Source organism: Mirounga angustirostris, unplaced genomic scaffold (assembly GCF_029215605.1).
Source record: "Mirounga angustirostris isolate CCGP_5_RB_7025 unplaced genomic scaffold, mMirAng1.0.hap1 SCAF_4, whole genome shotgun sequence".
NCBI classification, from domain to species: domain Eukaryota; kingdom Metazoa; phylum Chordata; class Mammalia; order Carnivora; family Phocidae; genus Mirounga; species Mirounga angustirostris.
In genome coordinates, this window is record NW_026991712.1 from 36,221,039 (window position 1) to 36,237,323 (window position 16,285).

The window sequence follows — 16,285 nt, forward strand, 5'->3', positions numbered from 1 at the left end:
CCAAATAGCAGTGAGTTCATTGAAAACCAGTCATATTTTCTCCAGAAAGCAGTCCAGGATTCATGTGGGGGCCCCATGGTCAAACTCAAGCCCTTCTGGCATTCAAATTCATCATCCTTGACTGCCTTGCTACTCAGAGTGTGAGAACTTGTTAGAAAAATGAAACCTCTGAAACAAATAATGCAATATATGTTAAGAAAAAAAAAAAGAAAAAGAAAAAGAAGGTAGCGGGAGGGGAAGAATGAAGCGGGGGAAATCAGAGGGGTAGAGGAACCATGAGAGACGATGGACTCTGAAAAACAAACTGAGGGTTCTAGAGGGGAGGGGGGTGGGAGGATGGGTTAGCCTGGTGATGGGTATTGAGGAGGGCACGTTCTGCATGGAGCACTGGGTGTTATGCACAAACAATGAATCATGGAACACTACATCTAAAACTAATGATGTAATGTATGGGGATTAACATAAGAATAAAAAAAAAAATGAAAAGGGCCTGCTCCAGACCTGCTGAACCACAGCCTGCATTATAATCAATACCCAAGTGATTGAAACACCTGTAGTTGAACAGGTTGGGCTTATCCTCACTGTGGTGAGGGAGACCGCACAGCTGGGGCAACGGTGTACCATCTCAGTAGGAAGGGTTTTGACAAGACTTGCAGGACTTGGCCTTGGTTGGGTGAATTTAGGGAGGGCCCAAAAAAGCAGGCATTTGCTCTGGATTGGGTTTTGTCAGGAAATGGGACAGTTCTTTGACTGAGTATCTTAGTAAATCTTATCGATAAGGAGGGTAAACCAGATCCAAGCTAAATGTGTACTTGGTAAAGAAGCAGCCACCACTCCTATTAGCAAGGAAAGGAAGACATTTAGTATTTTATGGTTGTTTTTGTCTGTGCTTAAATAAAATTACGAGGCAGTCCATTTTGACTCACTTCATCACAGTTGCAGAGTGACGTTGACTGATGGCATTCTGTGAGATCGTTTATGTCCAACAAGAAAACATCTAGGCCAGCTTCAGACAAGCTAAGGCCTAGCTGAAAGTGTCAGGCCAGTTCCCAGATGTCAGGAGCTGCTTTCTCCTTTCTCAGCCTTAAAGACTGAGAGTCAGCGTTTTAGAGTGTGGCGTCCCTTTTCAGGGTCGTCTCCTGGTCCCATATGGTTGCTGGAGCACCGGAAATCATGGAAGCGTTCAAGGGACAGAGGGTAGAGAGTTGAGAGCACATTTCCCAGCTCCCTTTAAGAAGCTGTTAAGAAGCCCCATCCAGCTCCTTGCATTTATACCTCATTGGCTATCCCTAGTTTCAAGAGCACTGGGAAATGTAGACCTTTAGCTGGCTGTGTTGCTTCCCCTCCCCGAAGTAGGTACTTTTCGGTAAGGCAGAAGGGCAAATTGGGTACAGAGTAGGCTACTGGCAGTCTCTCTCAAACAAGGAAGACTGGGCTCAGGAATGGGGAAATTTGGGGCCCGGGAGGGTAGCAGGGTTTATCTTCTCCTCCTTATCAGTATTTAACATTCCAGCAACCAGAGCTGGCCAGTCACAGTGAAAAAGAATCAGCCAGTCTCCGGTGTCTGCAAGAAATTCTTATTAAAGGTAGAATTTGCTTCTCACGTGTTCCATACCACTGGCTGGGAGAGCAAGAGTGATGTAAATCTATGAGCCAGAACTGCCCCACAGCCACAGGTGGGAGAGCTGTTGGAACGAGAACGACATCTGTGAGGAGAGTCAGTCTGCTCTGTTAGAAGGCTTTATCCCGTCCCTAGGGAGAGGAACAGTGGGAGGAGGGCAAGATGACTACCCAAAACAAGGTATCGGAGCTAGTAAGATGGAGGCATGCCTTCGCTTTTTATTCCGTAAACTAGCCCAACAGCCAGGAATCCCAGAGGTCACCGGCCTGGACACACAGTAGGGTCACACTGATGCCCAGGTCGCAGTGACTCACCCCCACCCCACCCCACCACACGCAGAACACCGCCTGAAGTAGAACGGCACCTCCTTCAGAGTGCCCCAGTCATTTCCCAGAAGCCCCAAAGGGACCCTTCACAGGTGTCCCTGGAGTACACCAGCTTCCCGCTTCATCACCTCGTTTGAACGTTTGCTGAGCACCTTCGAGACCCTAGGCCCCGTGCCAGACACGAAGGATTCAGGTGTCAGTAAGACAGACACACTGTTACCATAGAGAGCTGACAGCTCGTGGCAGAAAACACACAAGAACCTAACAGACATAAGTTACAAATTGTGCAAATGCTGTGTTAAAGACGAAAACCTGGTAGTGACCAACAGGAGCTAGGGTATTCCTTGAAAATACCCCGAGCAGCCGGGGGTGTTCCCACTTCAGGGCACAGCTGCTGTTCTTTCTGCAGGAACAAATTTTCCCCTGCAATCCCCATGACTCACTCCTTCGCTTCCTTCAAGTCTTTGTTCAAATGTCACCTTCCTAAAGACGCCTTCGCTGACGCCCACCCCCAGCCCCTGCTCTCCCTACTTCCTGGCCTTACTCTGTTTTCTCCACAGGTTTGCCATCTACCATCTCATATATTGGTTTACTGACTGTCTGCCCTCCCCTCCACTAATACTTTGTTCCATGAGATCAGGGGTTTTGTGTTTTGTCACTGTTCCCAGTCCATAAACAGTATGTGATCGGGCTTTGATGAATGTGTGTTGAAATGAATGAATGAATGAGTGAATGAATGAGTCAGCCCAAGAATGGGGCAGTCAGGGAGGGCCCCTCGCACCCTGCTGACCGGGGGGCAGAGAACAATGCGAGACAGTGATTTGATTTCTGTTTTATCACTGGTCGTCTGGCTGTTTGGGGAGGAACAGGCGCGGGAGAACTACGTGTGGCAATGGAGGCCACTGCAGTGACTGAGGCAGAGAAATCAGCCGGACGTGGCCCTGCAGGAAAGTGGGCGGCTGAGGGCTGTTTTGGAGGTGGACAGGATAAGACTTTGAGTTGTGCCCCTGAGGCCTGCAGTGCTGGCCTGCGCTGCCTGAGATGGGGCAGACGAGGGAAGAACAGGTGTGGAGGAAGCCAAGCGTTTCCCTCTCGTGCTCTGCCCCCACTGCGGACCTCTGTAGCCCTGAAGCGGCTTGCAGAGGATCTCAGCGCTGCTGCTGGGACAGTGCCCCCTCCCCCCAGGGAAGACCCAAGGTCCTGCAAGTTTGGGCCCTGATCCCTGCTGAGGCTGCCCGTCCTTGGGGAGCCTGGGTGATGCCAGGTCCACGAAGAGCAGAGGGTGTGCCCACCCCCACCTCTGGCCACTTGTGCCCAACCCCTGCTGGCCCTCGCCCCTCCAGGGTGCATGGGGACGGGAAGGGAGCAGATCTGCCCCTTCCCGCTCCCTCTGTCCTCTGCAGCACCCACTGCTCCAACCTGACCTACCTGGCTCAGCTGACTAGAAAGCCCTGCTGCACAGGCCAGTGTCCACAGGGGTGAGGCAAATAATTAACTAGCAGTGCAGCAAGCACCACGGCCAATCAGGACAGGGGCCTGGCCCATCCACTCGGAAGCTGCCCAGATAACCATCAGCCCCCCAGACACCCTCATCAAACCCCATCCGCCAAGTTGGAAGGAGCAGGATGGTCAGACTCCCCAGAACCCTGAACCCAGCAGGTGACAGACACCCAAAGGCCAGCCCAGTGGCCTTCTCCAAGGACTCTGTCCCCACTTCCAAGGCAACCAAAGTGGCCTCTGAGGAGCCCACGTGCCACCACACTGAGTCCAGTTTCCTCAAGGTTTGCACCTTCTCCCTTTCTCCACTTGCTTTCCTGCCCCTACCTTCCCCAGACATTCTCTGATCCCATCCCCACTCTGCCTCCTCCATGAAGTCACCCCTAGCTGCCTCTCCTTCTTTGTGTTTCTTTTCTGGGTTCTTTGGCATCTGTATCCTTATTTCAGCATTTCGGGCTGTGTGTTTCATCTCCAGGCCTTTTAATTCCTAGAGGCTGGAGGGTACTTGTTACATGCTCAGAGTGGTGGTGGCGAGCACAGACTGCTGCAGACAGAAGGTGCATTCAGGTCCCACCTGCTACTGTGTGGCCTTGGGCAAGGAACTTAACTTCTCTGTGCCTCATCGATCAAGAGGATATTCGTGCCCCCCTGAGAGGTTCCTGGAAGAATTAAATGAAACCCTGTTTGCAAAAACCCAGCCTGGTGTCTTGCACCCAGTAAGGACTCCACAGATGTCAGCTATTATTCTAGTGTGACAAGTCCCTGTGATATCTGACATCACACCAGGCATTCAGGAGGTGCCCAGGAAGTGCTCAGTGGCTAAATGGGCTGAATCTCTGTCTTTAGCTGCCTCACATGGGTTGTGCATTAGGGCATCTGTTTCCATTTCTCTACAGACATGGGTCACAGCTGCAGGACTGGAGAAGCACAAGGCTGATCTCTTATTTCCTTAGAGCCTGAGCCAGCAAAGAGAAAGCAGGTCAGGTTCTCAGATAAGTGTAGACATTGGCCTTGGGCCCCTCTCAAGAGGTGGAGAGAAACTTTCTCACAAACATGTTCACTATTCCTCCCATCCTTTTCCTCACAGACATCCCTAAAGCAAGAGTAGTCTCTGTGGGAACCCTCTGCTTCAAAGACAGATTCTAGGAGCACTCTGAAGACCCTTCAGGTCCCACGTGACCCGTTGCAGTGACTGAGGCTCTATCAAAGAATGGTGTGGCCACCATGACACTTCCCTTATTGATCTGGTTCCTGGAACCAGCCATTTTTATATACATATGTCTCTTGTCATCTTCATGAAAACCCCATTCTGCAGTTAAAAGAGACTGAGAATTGGCAAGGTTAACAAACTTGCTCAAGGCCACACAGTTGGTAAATAGCAGAATCAAGTTTGACTTCTACCAGCCCATGCTCCTGCCTCTGGGCCACTCCCTTTTGTAATGGGGCAGCCACTGGCCTAGAATCCAGAAACCCAGCTTGGGGCCAGGTGATGGACTCTCCGGCTGGAACCTCAGCCTTATCCCTTTCTAGACGGGAAGGAACGGCCACCCTCCCACTGCCCAGGTGGGAGCTCTTGGGTGGGCTCAGGAAGAGAGTAAAGAGTAAAAAAACCAAAAAAATTAATTTATGGCTAACTAGATTTCTCTCTTGCGACAATTTATATCCATTTCCCCTAATTCAGGCAACTCTGAATATGAGAAAAGCATTCAGCCGTTTGAGGAATGCTATTCAACTCATGACAAAGAACAATTCTTTTGAATCTATGAGAATTTTCTGGAAGTCACATGTCATTTTCACTTTCACCTATTAAAATCGAAGCTTACATTCAGCTTTTTTTAAAAGTTCCTCAGCGTGGAGGCAGCCAGCAGCTGGTGGAGCAGGGTGGGTCTCAGGCCCTTGCCAGAGGTCATCACTCTCTGAAAGCACAGACCAGCTCAGCAAGCCACAGGTTTGGGCTTAAACCTGAACTGATCTTGAAAGAAAGACCTGCATAAAGATCACAGCGAACCAACAGAAAATATTCAACATCTGTCATTATCTCAACTTACTGGGGGCTTGGGAGTGGGATGTGGCACATTCCAAGAGCTCCTAGAGAGAAAACTGAGCCACGAGGAAATGGAGCTCCTTGGCTGGATAGGTGCCTGGGGCCGGGATGAGGCCTCTTCACACATCTGCTTCCCTCATAAGGGATCCCTGACTCGCAGGCTCTGCCAGGTGGAAACCAAACCAGCCCTGGGCCAGGGGCCAGAGCAAGGGCTCACCTGGAAGAGACATCTGCTAAGCAATTCGAACCACATGCAAATGCTGCTATTTTAATGATCCTAAATTCCTACAGCAGGTTCCCCCAGTACCTTGGCTACCATGTTAGTGGAATCATTCTTCAGTGTACTTGGTACAGAGGAGACCTAGTGCACAGGGTCAGGTGGAGGGTGTGCGTGTGCGGACACGCCTGCATTTTTCGGGAGTGAGGATATTTGCATAACACAGATATCTTTGCAGATACCAGACAAACAGGAAGTTTCAGAATCTATGCCATTTCCTTTCACTGTGAATCAGCAGCCTCTTTCTTCTCACTCAGAAATGATGCAAATCACAGGGTATGGAACTGGAACGTGAAATACAAGAGAAGAGCACAAAGGCCTCTCAAGTCACCCTCTTTCGCGGGGGGCTTCCCTGTCACCCACCCCTACCTGCACTCCTCGGGCCATCCTCTCCCACCTACCCGGCTTCCTAGAGTGCGTCAAGAGATGTTTGGGTGCCAGCCCTGAACACATCAGCGAAACAGTCTTCAGCCACCCAGCCTGTTACACCAGTGCTTGGGATGAGGCCCAATTGGGCTGTAGTGGGGACCTCCCGCGGTCTAGCTCCCGGCCCCAGGACTGTATCCCAGAGAGGCTCTGCGGAGTAACAAGCACGCCTTGGACTTGGCCCCAGACTACCGGGGCTCAGATCCCTGCTCTAGCCAGAGAGGCCCTGGGCAAGCCACCTTCCCCTCCGAGCCTTGGTTTCCCTATCAGTTACATGGGACTGATAGTGACTCCCTGCGGGTTTGGGGCTAATAATACATGGGAAAGGCAAGGAGTACAAGGCGGCAAGTAAAAACACAGGCTTTGGAGTCGGATATCTGAGTTCAAAACCCAGCTCCACAGTGTACTGGCCATGACACTTCGGGCGAATTACCTAACTTTGCCAAATCTTACTTAACTTGCTCATTTGTAAAATGGCGATAATGAGCACATCTACCTGACAGTCTACGGAGAGGATCAAATGATGTCATCTCCTGGCTCACAGGAAACTTAACAACTGTAAACCAGTTTTCCCACCACCTCCCCCACTCTTCCTTCCTCCTGCCCCACCCAATGCTGCAAGATCCCTGGGGTGAGACCACTGCTGAGCTTCACCAGGGAGAGCCCAGCACCTGGCTTGGCCCATAATAAATCAGCTGAATGAATGCATGAATGAATGAATGTTCCTGGTCCATAGCAGGTGCTGAGGAAATATATCTGTATAAAATAAATTTATAGGGCGCCTGGGTGGCTCAGTTGGTTAAGCGACTGCCTTCGGCTCAGGTCATGATCCTGGAGTCCCTGGATCGAGTCCCGCATCGGGCTCCCTGCTCGGCAGGGAGTCTGCTTCTCCCTCTGACCCGCCCCCTCTCATGTGCTCTCTCTCATTCTCTCTCTCTCAAATAAATAAATAAAATCTTTAAAAAAATAAATAAATAAATAAATTTATACAAAAGCCACAGACCAAATCATACCCTCTCTGTTTTGAAATTCCTAAAAAGGGGGTGGGGCAGTAGAGAATAGTGATGACAAACGTCCCGGGCTGAGACAGCAGTCAGGTCTGGCCCATCCTTTAACTTTGCACTCTGCACGAAATGTGGAGAGGATGCAGAGGAATGGGTCCAGTAAGTCCCAGCTTCACGAGCCGGGAAGATGATTCGAAGACTTGACTTCCTTTCCAAGAGGACAGGCCTTGCAACGGACACCCCTCTTGCCTCATTTCTCTCCCTCCTTAGGCCTAAGGGTCTTTTCTTGTTGAAGAGCTGCTGGGTCGGAAGCCCTGCAGGCTCCCAGCAGCCTTGTGGAGGACGGTGAGCCACGCCCCGATGCTGACCCAGCCCGCAGCAGTGCAGAGAGAGGCAAGAGGCTTGTCTCCGCCGGACAGCACCGGAGGCCCGGCATTCGCTCCGGGGCACGGCTGTCGAGCTCTCCCCTCGTGTCGACTGTGTCGGAAGAGTGCTCACTGGCCGCTCCTCCAAGCGTGAGTCCAGGATGCAGCGACTGAGCTAAGCGCCAAGGTCTGGAGTCAGACAACCTGGCTTTGCATCCAGACTCTGCACAGACAAGCTGTCTGATCTCAGGCAAGGCTGCTACCTCTCTCAACCTCAGTTTCCTAATCTGTGAAATGGAGGCCTGTGCTAGAGCCCCATGCCAGTAGTGAAGACATTTACTACCAGGCTGGGCACTAACCACTGAAGTGAATCCCGGCCAGGACCAGGTTAGACCTGTGAAATATGAGCTCTGCGCATTTCTGCTGCAGAGACTGTCATGGCCCCCGGCACACTGTAAGCGCTCTAAACATTAGCCCCTGCTTTCACTATTCTGATGTATGGCTCGTGTCACACAGTTCCCAGTGGAGGGACATTCAGAGGAGTGGTGGCCCTAGACAGGCCCGGTCTTTGCCCTGTCCCAGGTTAATGAAGACCCTCCTGCCTCTCACTGTTCCCCAGAAAGTTCCAGGAGTGGGGTACCTGGGTGGCTCAGTCGGTTAAGCGCCCGACTCTTGATCTTGCCTCAGGTCATGATCTCAGGGTCATGAGATCGAGCCCCCACGTCAGGCTCCGTGCTGAGTGTGGAGTCTGCTTGAGATTCTCTTTCCCTCTCCCTCTGCTCCTCCCCCCCTCTACTCCTCCTCTCTCTCGCTCGCTCTCAAATAAATAAGTAAAATCTTTAAAAAGAAAGAAAGAAAGTCACAGGAGTGCTGGGGATGGGACAGGACCTTGATCTTATCTGCCTAATATGAATCATGCTGCAGCCCTATGCTGCCCATGGCAGGAGCTCTTTTCCCCATGAACACTGCAAATCTTTATCACAGCAACAAAAGAGCCAAATACCTAGTGGTCCAGGCACTGAGCATATATTTACAGTATAAGCCCAGCCAGTGTGTGGCTCACATATCACACACTGGGGGCCCGTGCACTGTCTGGAGGGAAAACCCCAGAGATGTTTATTGTGCACGCACCCCTACATAAGGTCTGTGTCAGAGGCCAGAGTCGCTTTTCCTCGTGTTCTGGACCAGTTTGAAAGAAGAGTTCTCAGGACATTTGGAGCATGGTGGTGCCCCCCATCCCCCACAGCAGCAGGAGTAGAAGCTCAGGCATCCTGTGCCCCAACACTACCAAGCCAGAATTATCAAGGACACTGGGTCCAGCTGGCTAGAGTCTGGAAGTCATCTCTGCCTCCGGGGAGAGCCCGCTGGAGCCATGTCTGCTCAAGGCCAGGACAGCCGGTCACCCTAGGGGCCTGTGATCCCCTGCCTGGGCTTTGATGGCCTGCTGGGCCCCCGTGGTGAGGATTAAAAGCGGCCCTCGCTCTCTTGCAGACCCGTCGGTCCCACTATGTAACGGGCTGCCTACCTATGAAGGCCTCTCCTGTCATCTCATAAAAGATGCTCTTGCTGGAGGAGTGTGGAAGCCTTCAGGAAGGGAGGTGACTGCACCTCAGACCACGGGCTCTAGAATGTCACCCAGGTGACGACCGCCCATCAAAGCCAGATAACAGTGCAAACCCAAATGGGATTTTCTGGTAACCGTTTTGTCAGCAGACTTTTTTTTTTTTAGAACTGCAACCTTTGTGAATAGAACCCGGCAGGAGTTCACCGTGGGTTTTTCGAGCATCTGTATCTATCCTTTGCTATGTCATGACTACAAATAATATAACATAACATTGTAATCACAAAGCTACCATTTCTCGTCTGTGAACTGTGCTTCTGTCTTGAGCAATTATTCATGATCTCTCCTTTGAGCTATTCCTTGCCAAAAACCCGTGAGAAAGGAGTTATAATGACATTTATTATTATTCTTTTAATTATAATTTATTATTATTAATAAAATGAGTTTTATTTTTTTAATTTAATTTTATTATGTTATGTTAGTCACCATACATTATAGCATTAGTTTTTGATGTAGTGTTCCATGATTCATTGTTTGCGTATAACACCCAGTGCTCCATTCAGTACGTGCCCTCTTTAATACCCATCACCAGGCTAACCCATCCCCCCACCCCCTCCCCTCTAGAACCCTCAGTTTGTTTCTCAGAGTCCATAGTCTCTCATGGTTCGTCTCCCCCTCCGATCCCCACCCCCTTCATTTTTCCCTTTATTTTAATAAGTATAACATTTATTAAGCTTTTTCAACATTCCGGGCATTGTGGTCATTGTCTTACAACTAACATCTCCTTTGTTCCCTCCAAGAGCCGCATACAGTATTTGCTATACTGATCCCTTTCACAGGTGAGTTAGGGGAGCCCTGGAATCCCAGCCCAGAGCCGCTGCCCCCAGAGCCTGTGAGCTTCCCACTGCTCCATCCTACCGCCCTTCTTAGCCCTACTTCTTCTCCCTCTTCTCTGGCCTCGGGGCTGAGGAACCTACAGCCAGAGCATGGGCAGCCGAATCGGCCAAGCTCCAGAATGCAACCCACCTGGCTTTCCCAGCAGTCAGTGAAGACCAGTGGTAACTTCCATGAGCACAAACTAGTCTGGATGACTCCTGAACTGTGCAGGCAGCTCTGGATGAGCCACTCAGACTAGTAGATCTGGACTGTGGGGGCTGACATCAGAGCCCGGAGGATGGAATAACATTAGCAGAAAGTACAGAGTTCCCTTCCCCACCCCCCCACCCCCGTTACTAACACCTTGCATTAGTGTGATATATTTGTGACACATGATGAATCAGTTATTATTATTATTAACTACAGTCCCTAGTGTACACTAAGATTCACTCCTGGTGTACCTTCTGTGGGTTCTGACAAATGTAGAAGGACACGTATCCACCAATACAGTATCCCACAGACTAGTTCCACTGCCCTCAAATTCCTCTGCGCTCTGCCCATTCGTCCCTCCTCCTCTCTAGTCCCCTACTGCTCACCTCCTGTGCCAACCCCTAGGAACCGCTGATCTTTTTACTGTCTCCATCATTTTTACCTTTTCTAAAATGCCACATAGTTGGAATTACACAATATGTAGCCTTTTCAGATTGGCTTCTTTCACTTAGTAATATGCATTTAAGGTTCCTCTCAGTCTTTTCGTGGCTACTTAGCTCATTTCTTTTTATTGCTGAATACTATTCCACTGTTTGGATGTATCACAGTGTATCCATTCACCTGTTGAAGGACATCTTGGCTGCTTCCAGATTTGGGCAATTATGAATACAGCTGCTATAAACATCCCTGTGCCGGTTTTTGTATGAAAGTTAAGTTTGCAAGGAGCGCAATTGCTAGATTGTATGGCAAGAGTATGTTTAGTTTTGTAAGTAATACTTTAAACTTAATTTTACTTTGGATGTTTTGTGTTTTAATGTGAGTGCTTACGTGGTTCTGAGGATTTGCAGCTCTCCCAATAAAAGCAAGAGACCTCCAGAATGCAAAGATCTAACAGTCTAGCCTTACCTCCTCTCCCCTAGCATCTCTATCCTTTCCCACTTGGGGAAAGGGGGTGGGCACAGGACAGATCTGCTCTCAAACCCACCAAGCTAAAATTTAGTGCAAAAGGCCTGGTTCACACCTTCTCCAGGGCAGGAAAGTGATTGTATGGCTTTTTACAGCTAGTTAAAATTCAGTTCCTTCTGAGTGTACACAAAGATGTCATTCACGTCTAGCTAAATAGATTAGAATGTCGACAGAATTTAAAAGTAAAATTGTGGAATAATTCTGGAATATAATCAAATTCATTGTCCACACATTATTAGATTCTTATATTTTAATATATTTCATTTCTTTCTCTCCCTGAATGCTCTTTTTCTTATTGAATTGCTCCTTCCTCTTCTTGATATACATACCTCTGCTTTGGAAAATCACATTCCTTTTTTATTAGCTCAACAGGGCAGGAGGCAGGCCTTCTTTCTCTTTGTAACCCCTAAGTAAATATTTATTGAATGAATACTTTGGAGAAAAGTATCTTGTTTTTTTCCCTCCAGTTTGAAAATGTCTTTTCCACTGAGTCAATCTTCACAGATGAATACCCAAGAGCCCTGTTGGAATGTCATTAACATAGTGATTTAATACGTATTCAAATGTACTGTTCACTTCCCAGGGTCATAGAGTCTTGGAGGAGATAATGAAGGGCTGGAGTTCAACCTCAAGGGCGTGTCAAGGGCGTGTCACTGGAGCTCGTATACCGGTCTCTCAGGCCTTCGTCCTGAGGTCCTAGATCAACCTCTTGCTGCTGCTGTCGGGGTCCTTTACACACTGTCCCTTGAGGCCTCATTGAGGCGGCTGCTCCTGATCCCACTGAGGGTCTCTGCATTCACACTCACCAGTGGTGCCTTCCCAGGACCAATTTACCGAGGAACCCCTGGTGCCTGGGGCCACGAGAGCCGCGCTCCTATGGAAGCTGACAGCCCCTCCTTGGGTTTGCCTTTGTACCAACTCCTCAGAGGAAGCCTGTGGTGGTAGATTTGTTTGGCTGGTTTGTTTGACTAACTTCTGGTTCCTTCTACTGAAGAAATGGACCCTAATTTCCAGAGAGCATTTTGAATGACTGTCATTCTTAAAGTCTTTCCCCCTGTTTACCGGGGTGTGGCCCAGGAAGATCTCTGAGGCTCTCTTCCCACCTCAGGAAAGGGTCAGCCCCCACCACCCTCCATGCTTCATTCAAGGGTCCTATTTCTGGTGTCCCCGGCCTCGACCATCAGCTCCAGTGTCCTCTGCATCTTTCTTCCTGAAGCCCTAGGAGTGAGCTCTCATGAAAAGCAAAGTTTCTGTGGTCCTCCTTCCCATTCCAGAATTCCTGTGGTGGGAATGCTGAATTGGCCCTGCTTTACTTAGGACAGGCTAAACCACTGTAACAACTAGACCCCAAAATGCCTGGACTCAAATACATTAGAAGTGTATCTCTAGATCATGGAATATTTCAGGGTGGATGTTCCAGATCAGCAGGTGGCTCTATGCTGTAGGGTGATTCAGGAACCCAGACTCCTTCCAGCTGTGGCCCCATCATCCCCAAGGGCCTTGAGCCAGTGGAAGGGAAACAAGACCATAAAGGAAGCATGCTGCTGTCTCAGAAGTTCCTCACGCTCCATTGGCTGGAAGTCAGTTGGCCAGTCCTTGGCCACCCTTACCTGCAAGAGGAGCTGGGCAATATTCCCTAGTTCTCACCCAGCAAGATGGGGAGATGGGTTTTGGTGGGAAGCCAGTGGCCCCTGCCAGAGACCCCATCCGCCTTTTTCCCAAGTCCGCCCTCCCTTGCCTTCCTGCTCTCGGCCCATTTGTCACATTTGCAAGGTAACATGTTGAGAATTTATAACTCAGGAACTAATACAATCAAGAGGCAGCCACCTACTGCTTCTAAGGACCAGATAATAGAATCTGCTCACTAAAGTCTAATCATCACGGCCTTAGCAACACGCACCATATCCCAGCACTGGTCTGCATTAGCATTCTTTGAGTTTTTATTTTGTTCGTTTTAAAATTTATAGTCTGTGCTGTTATTCATTATCCCCAGGCCTCACTGATGTATACCAGCTCCAAGGGAAATAAAAGCCAAACATTAGCAAACATCTTCCCTGAGCACAAATACATTGCAGAGCTTTGCGCTCAATATCAGACTTGTGATATTAATCTTCAGATAAGTTCTTAGGATCCCATTCAGATGCATTGGCCTTAATGATATTATTAATGGAAAACAGGACCAGGCTTGGGGTTACAGACCTTGACACAAGGGTCCTGTAGCCTCCACCCCTACCCCAGCTGAGGCTGGTTCCTCCCATCTATCAAGGAACAAAAGAAGTCAAATTGATTTAGAGGAGCATTGGACATTTATTGGGTGCCCTATGGAATAATGTGAACTTTTGGCTTCGAGATGGAGGAGGGGCCCAGGGGGAAGGGAAGTTTAAATGTGGCATCTCTAGAAACTGTGTAGTGATACGTGGGTATTTGTCCAACTTATGGTTAGACCCCCCAATTTTTTAGTGCTTCAGTTTCCCTTTTCTCTTCCTAATTGTTCTAACTGTGAGTGCATCCCAGCCAGGGCCTGCCTTCCACTATTAATCCACTGACTGACCTCAGCTTGTCCTGACACCCTCCCTCACTGTCTCAGGGCTTACTGTCTGGCTAGTACTCTTTGATGGTGACTTTAGTAAGCCCCCCTTTTCTAGGGTCAGCCCTTTCCTCCCCTGCTTGAATCTCTGCCCTCAATTCCAGGTGAGATCATCCTGCTGCTCCCCCTTCCCCAGGCTGGGCCTCAGAGGAGTCTCTGCCTGACTGCTTCCTGCTGCTGAGACCCGAGGGTTTGGACTCTTCTAGGGGCCACCCGCCTCCTCCTTGGCCCCTACATCCATCCACAGTCTGCAGTGGGGTTAGTTCCTCGCGCTCAGGAACCCCATTACTGTCCTCCTCCTCCCCCCACAGCCGGGGGCTCCCATGTGCTGAGGCTGGAGCCCTCACAGGTAAGGAGGGTCATTCCCACCTCAAAACCTTCCTTCCTGCTACTTTCCCAGCCCAGATTTCCCAATCTGTCCCTTTCCATCTGGGCTCTCCTTGTCCCCATGGATGGCCCAGCTCCCCTCCGGAGCCTCCTCTGATGAGCCCGCAGTGGATTTCTTGAGCTCTATGTCCTTCAGGACTCTTGGGTCGGGGTAGCTATCATCAGGCCCAGGGGAGTGGGCCTTAAGCAGAGTCCTCTATTGGGGCAAAAACTGCAGATTTTCTGTAGGATGAAACAATGGGAATTGTGCCGAAGTAATAAACTGCTCTCCCCTGTTAGTTTATAGAAGCTGTTAGCCACAAAGGAGTGGGAGGCACACTTTGTTTTTGCAGTTGGGGAGAATGTCGAAATACCAGGGGTATCCATTCTCTAGTGGCTGTGGTTAAAAACGAGTGATCACTTCCTTTGTTTGGTGGATATGGTGCGGCCTTAGGAGGTTTGGGTGAAATTTTTATCCCATATGCCTCTGAAGGTGAAATTGTCTCCAGGTTTGGTCATTGGAGCACCTGCGTCAGAACCACCAGCGGCACTAATTAAAATGCAGATTCCTGGTCTTCCCCCCCAGACCTAGTGAACCAGAGCCTCTGAAGGTAGGGCCCAGGAATCGGCCTCTTTATCAAGGACTCTCAGCGGCTTGAGCATGGCCAGCTGTTTGGCACAGGACACTGTCACCTTGGCCCTTCCACCCTGAGAGCCTTGTGACATACCCTGAGGAACCTGGGACCTCCTGCCTCAGTAGCAAAGACTTGGCAGACCCACCTCATAGCTCTAAGCCAAGATGAACCCCTGGTTTTGGCACACTGTCCTATACCATTTTGCCTAAGTGGGCAGTCTATAAATATTTCTTGAACTGAACTAGTACCCTTAAGGGCAGGGCTCTGTCTTCTTTATTTCTTTGGGCCACCTACAGGCACATAGTAAGTGCTCACTCTATCTCTGACGGTAGGTTGATCGATGAGGTCACAGATCCAGGCCATATCTGTAAAAATACTGGAAAGGAGACAGCAGCTTTAGTTAAGACCAATCTACCTGCTCCTCAGGATGTTTCTACAGGGAGAAGATGTTTTGTTCATGTTCAAAATCCACAGATTCTCAGATTCTCAGCTGGCTAGAGACCCCTGACATGACTCGGGAAAGGAGGTGTGAATGCAGGTGGCTTTTCTAAGAAAGAGCCCCTACTGGTAAGTGAATGAAGTTGACCTTGAGTGCCTTGACAATGGCTTGGCCAGACAGAACTTCTGTGTACAGGTTTGGTTTTTGTTCTCTGGGATAAAAGCCATGTTGACAGTCTTTGGTGTGCTTCCTGGGTCTCTCAGCTTAAAGGTCATAGAGCCCTTGAGATATGCAGGGAGGGAGCCCACCAGCCATGGTAGGAGAGATTTGAATGTGACTTAAACCTTTTGAGTAAACAATTTTAAGCCAAAGACCAAAGGGAAATTGGAGAAGGCTTACACAAGCCCTTAAACAGTGAGCTAAGAGATAACCCAAAATGAATGGACTCTTGCAGCCAGAGGATGCACATGGGACTGAGTGGGAATTACCACCTCATAAGGAATGTTCATACTTGAAGAAAGCAAATTACCTTTATTAGTGTCTCAATCAATCAGTAAGTATTTACAGAGCAATACTACAGGCTAGCCTCTCAGCTGGACTACAAGAGGATTCAGAACAAGTCCTACCTCAAGGGTTTACAATCTGGATGGAGAGCTAAGACAAGCTCTCTGGAAAGACAGAACCACACAAGAGATCTCAAAAGTAAGGACACTTGCCTAAATGGCTAGGAAAATTCTTGAAGGGATGAATAAATTCTGAGTCTTACCTGGAATCCTAAATTCTTAATTGTTCAGTATCTTAAATGCTTATATAGATCAAATCTATTTGCCTAATTGCAAGCAACAGAAGCAAACTCTGGCCTGGTTCAAGAAGAAAAGAAATTCAGAAAAGTATCACTGGGAAGCTGAGCTGGGACCCAGACTCAGAAAATGGGCAGAAACCACAAGAGGCTGGAGAACAGGAAGAACCACTGGGCAACCTCATAGGAACGAGCTGGTGAGGACACCACTGTCACCATGGCAAAGCCTAGGATTCTAAGGCTTTCAATTCTAAGTTGGAGGCAGGAGTCTAGAGCCACATGCCCA